The sequence below is a fragment of the Eumetopias jubatus genome, unplaced genomic scaffold, assembly GCF_037043125.1.
Source record: "Eumetopias jubatus isolate StellerSeaLion01/CBP00866 unplaced genomic scaffold, mEumJub1_p1.0 scaffold_10, whole genome shotgun sequence".
In the NCBI taxonomy this organism is placed as follows: domain Eukaryota; kingdom Metazoa; phylum Chordata; class Mammalia; order Carnivora; family Otariidae; genus Eumetopias; species Eumetopias jubatus.
The window spans coordinates 92,752,973-92,762,218 of record NW_028274816.1 but is presented as its reverse complement, the minus strand read 5'-3'; positions in this window follow the sequence as shown (position 1 = coordinate 92,762,218).

Sequence of the window (9,246 nt, the reverse complement as noted above, 5' to 3'; positions counted from 1 at the left end):
TCACATCCTGACCAGCAGAACGCTCCCAATCTGGCATTACCCTCCCTTGGAGCAACAGGAATTAACATTTAATTTTTTCTCCACTCTGTTTTCCTATTTGAGTTCACATACCTTTGGTTTTATCGTCTGGACTTTTTTCTTTTGGTAAGCCACAGCTTTTTTGAAGTGACTTGAGATACAAATAAATAATCTATGAAATGATGAGTGGGAGGTGGCTTTGATGAACGGCACAAGGAGGGGAGAAAGGAAAAAATGAGCGATCTGAACACTCTTCAAGATAAATAAGTCTATTGAAATCAAACCCACATTGTTTTATTTTAGTCCATGATACCTGCTAAAGGGATGACAGTCCGGGGGAAATGTATTTGACTTTGATAAACATCTTGCTCTCCTTACAAGACAATTGATCAGAGTACTTCTGTCCATCTGAATCGATCCGCTTAGCTTGAAAGTAGAAGGATGTCTCATTCTGCAAGCCTGGATCTCCTCTCTCCTCCCTGCACCTCCATCATCTCCAGCTGAGGTGGGTGAGGAAGGGAGGCAAGGAGGGAGGGAGGGATGGGGACTTCAGGGATTTCAGAATAACCTGACCTAAGTAAGACCTCCTGATCATCCCCAGCATGCCATCCTATAATTAGGAAAGTCTCCCTTCCATTCTTTCCGTCTTAAGGAGTGGAGTTCCCACAATGGGTCCAGGGAGAAAATTTCCCAGAAACCCTTGCCCGAAATTGTCAAAGGCAAATATGACAAGACTGTGCCATCTTCTGAACCTCTTCCCCATAAAACACCACAAATGTGCCTCCCTTAAACCAGAGCCAGGTTTAGCAGGGTTCTGCTAAATAATATTGATGTCCTTGCTTTAACAAGTCTCTTTTTTTCCACTGTCAATAGGCATGCTCACTACCAAAAGTTTAGAAAGAGAGAAAAGCAATTTTTTTAAAAATTTAATAATACCTAATCTGGGAAAAGGGGTTTGAATGTCTTGAAATGAAAAGGGACATACTGGGCGGCAGGAGACGTGGATTCTGGTCCCAAGGCTGCTATAGCTAGCCAGGGTGGCCTGGGGCAAGTGACTTATTCTTCATTTTTTTCATTTATAAAAGGAAAAGTTTGGGCCAGGCACACACCACTCTTCTAGCACCCCAGGATCACAGAACAAACAGACAGATGCTATTGCCTGACTGCCTGGGCTTACACTCCCAGCATTATTATATATGAGTTGTTTGAGCCGAGGTAAATCTCATAGCCTCTCCGTGTTTCATTGTCACCAACTATAAATGAAGATCACAGTAATAGCTATTACTTATTGATGGCTACTTTTGTTATCATCAACATGGTCCAGTCTGCCTGTCCGGCCATACCTAATGTCACACAAGACCTTTCTTCTGAGAACCCCATGCCCTATGTTGTTTACACGGCTTCACCTTGACCCCACATGTCATTTGGGAGTCTCAACTTTGTGATGTCCAAAAGTAAGTGAATAATCCCCATGCATCTTAAACCTGTGCCTCCTTGACTGCTCCCTATCTCAGCAAATAAGACCAACACCCACCCACTTGTTCATCCCCTAAGCCTGGGAGTGGAACAGATACCTCTTCGTCCCTTACTCCTGAGATCTGATCAATCAAGTGATGTTGACTGTCTCCTTAGTGTTCCTTTCAGAACCTACTTCTATCATCTCTCCTGCCACCAGCTAAATCCAAGCTACCAGCTTCTCTTGCTTGGGCAACTACAATGGTGCCTAACTGGGTCACATTCATTCCTGCTCCCACACCTACTTCTAGCTTCCAATTTTTTCCACTCGTGGTGACCAGAGTGATTATTTTTAATGTTAGAGATTTCACCCTTCTGCTTTGAGGGCATCAATTGTTCACCATAGCTCTTAGGAAGAAGCCTATTTGTAATGAGTGCTACATGACCCCTAGACCCATCCCGTGTCCCTCTCCTCATCTTTATGCCCCTGCCACACTGGCCCCTTTTCCACTTCTGGAAAACCCAAGCCTCCTTCTGCCACAGGACTGTCACATGTGGCTGAAATTCTTCCTCACTTACCTTTTACCTGGTTAGCTTTTCATCCTTTGGGTTCCAGCCAATAGGTGACTTCCTCCGGCAAAAAATCTTCCCTGACTCCTCCCCCCAAGACTGGTTTAGGTCCTTCCATTATGTCTCTTCTGGGTCCACTTTCCTTAAATATATATATATACATATATATGTGTGTGTGTGTGTGTGTGTGTGTGTGTGTATTTTTTTTACTTGTTAAAGGAAAGGGTTGGATTTGTACACCCACATTCATAACAGCTTCGGTCACAATAGCCCAAAGGTGGAAGCAACCCACGTGTCCATCAACGGATGAACAGATAGATAAAATGGGGTCTACACAAACAGCAGCATATTATCCAGCATTTAGAGGGAAGAAAATTCTGACACACACTACAGCATGGTCGATAATTATGTGCTTCTCTCCATGCTGTCTGTCTTCCTAACAGGACTGTCAGCCCCCTGAGGGCAAGAGCTTGCTTCTTCTATTCTGAAGCTAGAGCCAGCCCTTGGCACCACGCCTGGCCTAGAGCAGGCTTTCAATCAACCCATGAGAGAAGAATGAGATTCAGAAAGACACGCAGAGAACAGAAATGAGGGACCAAGTGGCCCAAGGAACCTCAGTTTCTGTCTGTTCAGCTCCAGCCCTGGAGAGGCCCTGCTGTCCCTTGACTTTGTCGCCCATCCTTGGGTGCACAGAAATGTCATCGCAATCACTTTACCTAAGGTGACAAGAGGGTCTTTCTGTCCCTGGAGTGCTGAAACCGTAGCTCCTCCTTCAAAACCCGCTCAAGGCCTTCTGAATACTAGTGACTGCAAGAACAGATGTCCGTAACATCAACCTGTTATGAGCCAGGCACTATCATCAGTATTTTCAAGACCCCTCACTTCATCTTCCTGACAACCTCCAGAGTGAGGTCCTGGGACCCAGTCCCCATTGCTCGGGTGAGCATCCAGAGCTGGTGGGACAGGCACAGAACTAGGAAGTCGCAGAGGTGGGATTTGAACCTGAGAGTCCAGCCCCAAAGTCCCGAAGTTAATACATAATTCTTTTTTTTTAAGTATTTTTATTTATTTGAGAGAGAGAGAGAGAGAGAGCAGGGGGAGGGGCGGAGGGAGAGGGAGAAGCAGACTCCCTGCCGAGCAGGGAGCCCGATGTGGGACTCGATCCCAGGACTCTGGGATCATGACCTGAGCCCAAGGCAGATGCTTCACCGACTGAGCCACCCAGGCGCCCCACTACATAACTCTTATACTGCATTGCAAATCCCCCCTGTAAGCTTGGTATCAATGTCTGTGGAGTGAAGACACGAGAGACTTGGGGTAGCCCAATGGTAGGGAAAGTTTGTTCTCCCTGCCTGAAGTTTTCTTCCTCCATTGTGGCCCTATGAGAAAGCTACAATTATGAACCCCATTTTACAGATGAGGAAACTGAGTCAAAAAGGCTTTGAATAACTAGCTCAGGTCAGGAAGCCTTGAACAGTGAGTAGCAGAGCTGAGGTTCCCCCCCACCCGCACCCCCAAGCAGGCTGGTTTCAGAGTGAACACTCCACACTCTGCACCCGGCTACTTCGGCCCAGATGAACACCAGCCTGATGACCCCAGGGGACACTGGCTACCAACGTCTCCCCGCCTCCAGGGTTTCGGTGTCCCTAGTGTTTCTGTGACAGGCACAGACTCAGTCTTCCGGATCTTCAGCCCTTCCTTCTGCTTCTAGAAGAAGACAGCCTCTTTCCTGAGGAACTGATGGGGGAGCTTGAGCCAGTGTGTCTGTCCTACTGTGACTTTCCAAAGCGAGGGGTTTTCCAGAGTTCCGCCCAGCTGCTTTCTGCCTCTGACTTTCCCAGGGAAGGCTCCTTCTGGAAGGGCGCAGGAAGGTGACTGATCTTGGATAAGCAAAGGAAATGAAAGCGGGAGCACCTGTGAGGATTTTGACATCCACAGGTTTCCCTTTCTGTAGGTGGACAGGCTCATTCCCGACCCCATTCCCCTCCCTCTTATTTCTCTCTGCTCCCACGTGGGTGGAAACTCAGCTTCTCTGCCTCCCTTCCCCGCCCTCCCCGCCCTTCCTGCTCGCTTTCTCTTGCCCCAGTAACACTAGCTGGCACCTCCGCCTTGGAAACAGAAGCTGTCCTTTTGCCTCCTCTGTCTCCCTTCCGAGGGCTTGTTTTTGATTCAAACCCTGAGAATTTATCTTCCTCAAGGATTGCTAGCATGCTAGCATCCCTTCTTCCAAACTCTTCCGTGACTCCCAGTTGCCTCCCACAGAAGGACCACAGCCCTGCTCCTGGCATTCCAAGGCTGACCCGCATCAACACTCCCTGAGACCCTGTTCTATAGTCAGTTCAGGTGACTTGCTTTTTTTCCTGAGCACGTGTTGAACCTGCTTTGGGCTCTGGTCTCTCCCTCTGCCTGAATCTCCTCCTCCACATCCTTTGCAGTCGCTGCAGCCCTGAAGCCCCCCTTCGGGAACGTCTCCCTGCACCCCCGTCAGAGTCACATTTCCTTCCTCTTCTTTGGCCCCTGGTGCCGGGAGGGAGCGGGAGCGCCACATCCCCTCTGGAGGGCAAGCATCCCCAGGGGCATAGCCAGGGGCTCCAACGACTTCCTCACAGGCCTCACCCTGCCCCTGCATTGCACACTTGTCCAGGACCCACCTCCCTCCCCATCTCTGCCACCCTCCAGAAGCCCCCTTCCTAAACAAACTCCCCTCCGTCCCCCCTCAGTGCCTCTCCCTGCAGAACTCTGCCTGCCTGGGGAACTCCGAGCCCCCCCCCCCCGAGGGCACCCCCTCCCTAGCTTCTCCCCTACCGCCTCCCTCGTGCCCAGAGCAGCGGCTTCCTGCTTCCTCCCACCACCACCCCTCCCCACGCTAGAAGCCCTCCTCCTCTGGGGCTCATTCCGCCAGATAGCAGCCTCCAGGCTCCTCCCCTGTATTCTGCCTTTCCTCTTCAGGTTGTGTGACTTCATCCTCCCCCCTCCCCAGGTGACCCATCCGATGTCCCAGTCTCATGAATTCCCAAGGACCTTGGCTGCCCCTTCACTTCAGCCACCCCCGCTCAGAGCCACACCCTGGACCTTGTCCTCACCCAGAAATACGCCTCCTTCGAAACCTGGGTTTCAGCTCCTGGCCACGTGAGCTGCCTCCAGACCTTCCCACTCCTTCCCTCGTGCTCTCTCAAGCGCCTCTCACTCCAGGCCTTCCCTGGCCACACGTCTCACTCCACTGGGCCTGGACTCCAGGTCGGTGGAATGAACCAACTTCTCCACAGCCTCTTTGAGCCCTCCCGCCAGCAGGTGCACCCTCACAGCACCCAGGCGGGGCAATTCCACCTGCCGCTGATGAAGAGAAACTGAGAAAAACCCCAGCTGCGAAACCTGGTCTGTACAATCCCAGGCTACCATCGGATTTGGGTCAGCCCCTCCTTGAACTTGGCACTCCCTCTGCAGGTCTCCCACACACCAGCCCTCTTCTCAGACCTGACCAAACCCCCATCCCTCTCATTCTCCACAGGCCACAGGGCATGAGTCTGGCTACGCAGCTTGCAGCCCTGACCCTTCCCCTCCCCCACCACCTGGAAGCCTTGAGCCCTCCCCACCCCCCTCCCATCACCACAAACGCATCTTCAGGAGGGTGTCACTTCTCCTGTTCAAGGCCACCTTGTCCGCCCCGTGTGTGCTCTTGAGTCTTCTTCTTACTATCTCCTCCTTGACCTTGCTCCATTCCAGTACTCTCTGTCTCTGTCTCTGTCTCCTGTCTCCTCCTTTGGCTAACGGCCTTGCCAAGAGTGGTCTGGTCTGGTATGGATTGAATTGTGTCCCCCCCAAAAAGATATATCTAAGTCCTGACACCTGCTACTTCAGAACGTGACCTTATTTGGAAATAGGGTCTCTACAGGGGAAATCCAGTTAAAATGAGGTCAGGTTAATACACTGTGATTGGCGTCCTTATCCAAGGGGGAAATTTGGACAGAGGGAAGTCAGTGGGAAGACTCACAGGGAGAAGAGAGCCATGGAGGTGGAGTGATGCATCCACAAGCCAACGGGTGCCAAGAAGTGTGGGCAAACACCAGAGGCAGAAGCAGCAAAAGGGGGATTCTCCCCTAGAGCTGTGGGAGAGGGTGTAGCCCTGCCCACACCTTGATTTAGAACTTGCAGCCTCCTCATCCGAAACAATGCATTTCTGTTGCTTCGAGTAACCTAGTTTGGGTACTTTGTTAGGGCTGCCCCTGGGAAACCCTTGCAGGTAGGGGTGCTGACCCTAAGAAGGGCTTCAGCATCTCCTTGCTGTGAGGCCGGGGATGGACATACCGCTGAACGTGGTGGCTCCCTGTGAGCCTCCTAGAAGACTGAGCGCCTCCTTACGGAGTTAAAATTGTGCTCTCAGCTGGCTCTAGTGACCCCAGAGTTCTGCACCATGGGGTGATTTATAAACCTGAGGTCCCCCCAGGACATAGCCTAAGTGCATCCAAATCGCCAGCTCCTAGCCCAGACCTAACACCCACAGGCTTCCAAGGCTATGCATAGAGTCGGTAAATTCTGGCCAGCCGAAGGAGCAGGGAGCAGGAGTATGTGGAGAGCTCGGGGTTGCGAGGGGCGTCCACAAGCCTGGCACAGCTTTTGCACACATCCACACGGGGCAGCCCGTGGGACACATTCAGCTTCCTGCCGCAGTCAAGATAACCATGCAAAACGGAGTGATGCGCTGGGGCGTTCGGCAGCCTATTTCCCAAGGGTGACTCACAGCTCTGTGGAGAGAAGCAGGCCGGGACAAGAGCCTGGGCTTTCTTTCCCTTCTTCTGTCTTTCCAGGAAAGACAGGAAGCCCTTGGAACACGATGTAAAAGCAATTCTTCACATCGAGCCGGGCATCCTGCTTCCAGAGGCAAGACGCCGAGCAGGCCACAGGGGTGACATTCGAGTGACCATGAGCACGATGTTCCTATTTTTTTTATTTTTTATTGTTATGTTAATCACCATACATTACATCATTAGTTTTTGATGTAGTATTCCATGATTCATTGTTTGTGCATAACACCCAGTGCGCCATGCAGAACGTGCCCTCTTTAATACCCATCACCAGGCTAACCCATACCCCTACCCCCCTCCCCTCTAGAACCCTCAGTTTGTTTTTCAGAGTCCATCGTCTCTCATGGTTCGTCTCCCCCTCCGACTTACTCCCCTTCATTCTTCCCCTCCTGCTATCTTCTTCTTTTTCTTTTTTCTTAACATATATTGCATTATTTGTTTCAGAAGTACAGCTCTGTGATTCAACAGTCTTGCACAATTCACAGTGCTCACCATAGCACATACCCTCCCCAATGTCTATCACCCAGCCACCCCATCCCTCTCACCCCCAACCACTCCAGCAACCCTCAGTTTGTTCCTGAGATTAAGAATTCCTCATATCAGTGAGGTCATATGATACATGTCTTTCTCTGATTGACTTATTTCACTCAGCAGAACACCCTCCAGTTCCATCCACGTCGTTGCAAATGGCAAGATCTCATTCCTTTTGATGGCTGCATAATATTCCATGGTGTATATATACCACCTCTTCTTTATCCATTCCACGATGTTCCTATTTGAAAACAGGAGCCCAGCAACTGTCTTCCTCCTCCCGTGTCCAGGCCTTTAAAGTGGTCTGATGATACATTCCACTTTTTATTAGTCTTCCTCGCGGGATGTTAGCACCTTGGAAGCAGGGAACCTGTCATATTTATGTCATATTTATGTCATCTTTATGGGTTGGGGTTCTGCTCCTAGCAGGACCTCAACAAATGTATGGTAAATGCATTTTTTTAGAGATTTATTTATTTGGGGGGGGGGGAGGCAGAGGGAGAGCGAGAGAATCCCAAGCAGACTCCCCCCACTGAGCATGGAGCCCGACACAGGCCTCGATCTCACAACCCTGAGATCATGACCTGAGCCGAAATCAAGAGTCGGACACTTAACCAACTTAGCCCCTCAGGCGCCCCCCATAAATTGAATTTTTAAAGCAATCATTGAGTTGGCAGGTCAATATTGGAGCAAAGTGACACAAAGGAACCACTCAGAGGAGGTTTGTGGGACACCTATTCGATCAGGCTCCTTCTTGCGCTCCTCAAGGTGAGGGTCTTGAACAGGGACTCAGTTGGACAGATTTCACACCCTCTTTTCTCCCAGGCTCTCCCAGCCTGGACCCCCAGACCAAAAGTCAGAAGCTGACGTGGGCTGATGTTTACGTGGAACCTGAGTGATTGTGCTTTCAAATGAAATCGAAGGCAGAGCTTCGTCTCACTGATGAAGGTACTTTTAATGTCCACCAGGCCCCTGGTGGGAGCTAAGTGCCCTGGAATGGGCAGGAGAGAAGCCTAGGAGGAACAACGGACGTGGATGGCCACAGGTCCAACTCCTGCAGGAGTCTGTCTACAGAAACGCATTTCTTCCCGCAGCAACATTGTCTCATGCAGTGGTGGCTTTGCTCTGGAAAAGCTTTACCGTATTTACGTGTGATAAGTGCCACAATCAACCCGGCTGAAGGGATGAGTGCTGAGCTAAGCGATGCAGTACATGTGCAAGCATTTGTTGGGCACTTATTATATGCACATTGTGGTGGAGAATCAAAGGCAAAAGACAGTCACTGGGCAAAGATTCTGCTTGTATGGGGGAGCCGAGAGCCACAGAGAAGAGTGTAAACAGCATCGGAAAAAATGATGGGAGGCATGGGCTTTAGAGCCAGGCTGGCTTCCAGGCTCAGCTCTGTGTGCCCTGGACCCGTTACTCAACTTCGTCCTGTCTCACTCTCTTGGAGTGGAAAATCGGAATCATACTCACCATCCTACCTACTTCATAGGGCCACTGCTGAGCACTGAACGGAATTTGTGTGAAGCCCTGAGTGCAGTTTCTGGTACTTGATCAGTGTTAATTGATGTGATTATTACTATTGGCTCTACTGTTAAATGAGTTATCGTATATAAAGTGCTAAGCAGCGCCTGGTACTTCTCAAGCACTCAGTAATGCTAACTGCCATTATTAGTGCAATTTTCATTTCGAAGTTCTGGGTTAGTTATCTACTGCTGCATGAAAAATCACCCCCATATTTCACAGCCTCGTGCGTGCAACAATACACACTGATCTCTCAGAGTTTGCAGGCGCCGGGAACGGGGCAGCACTGTATCGCTGCATGATTCTAGCTTGGAGCCTGTCAAGAATTGGCAGACAAGCTGTT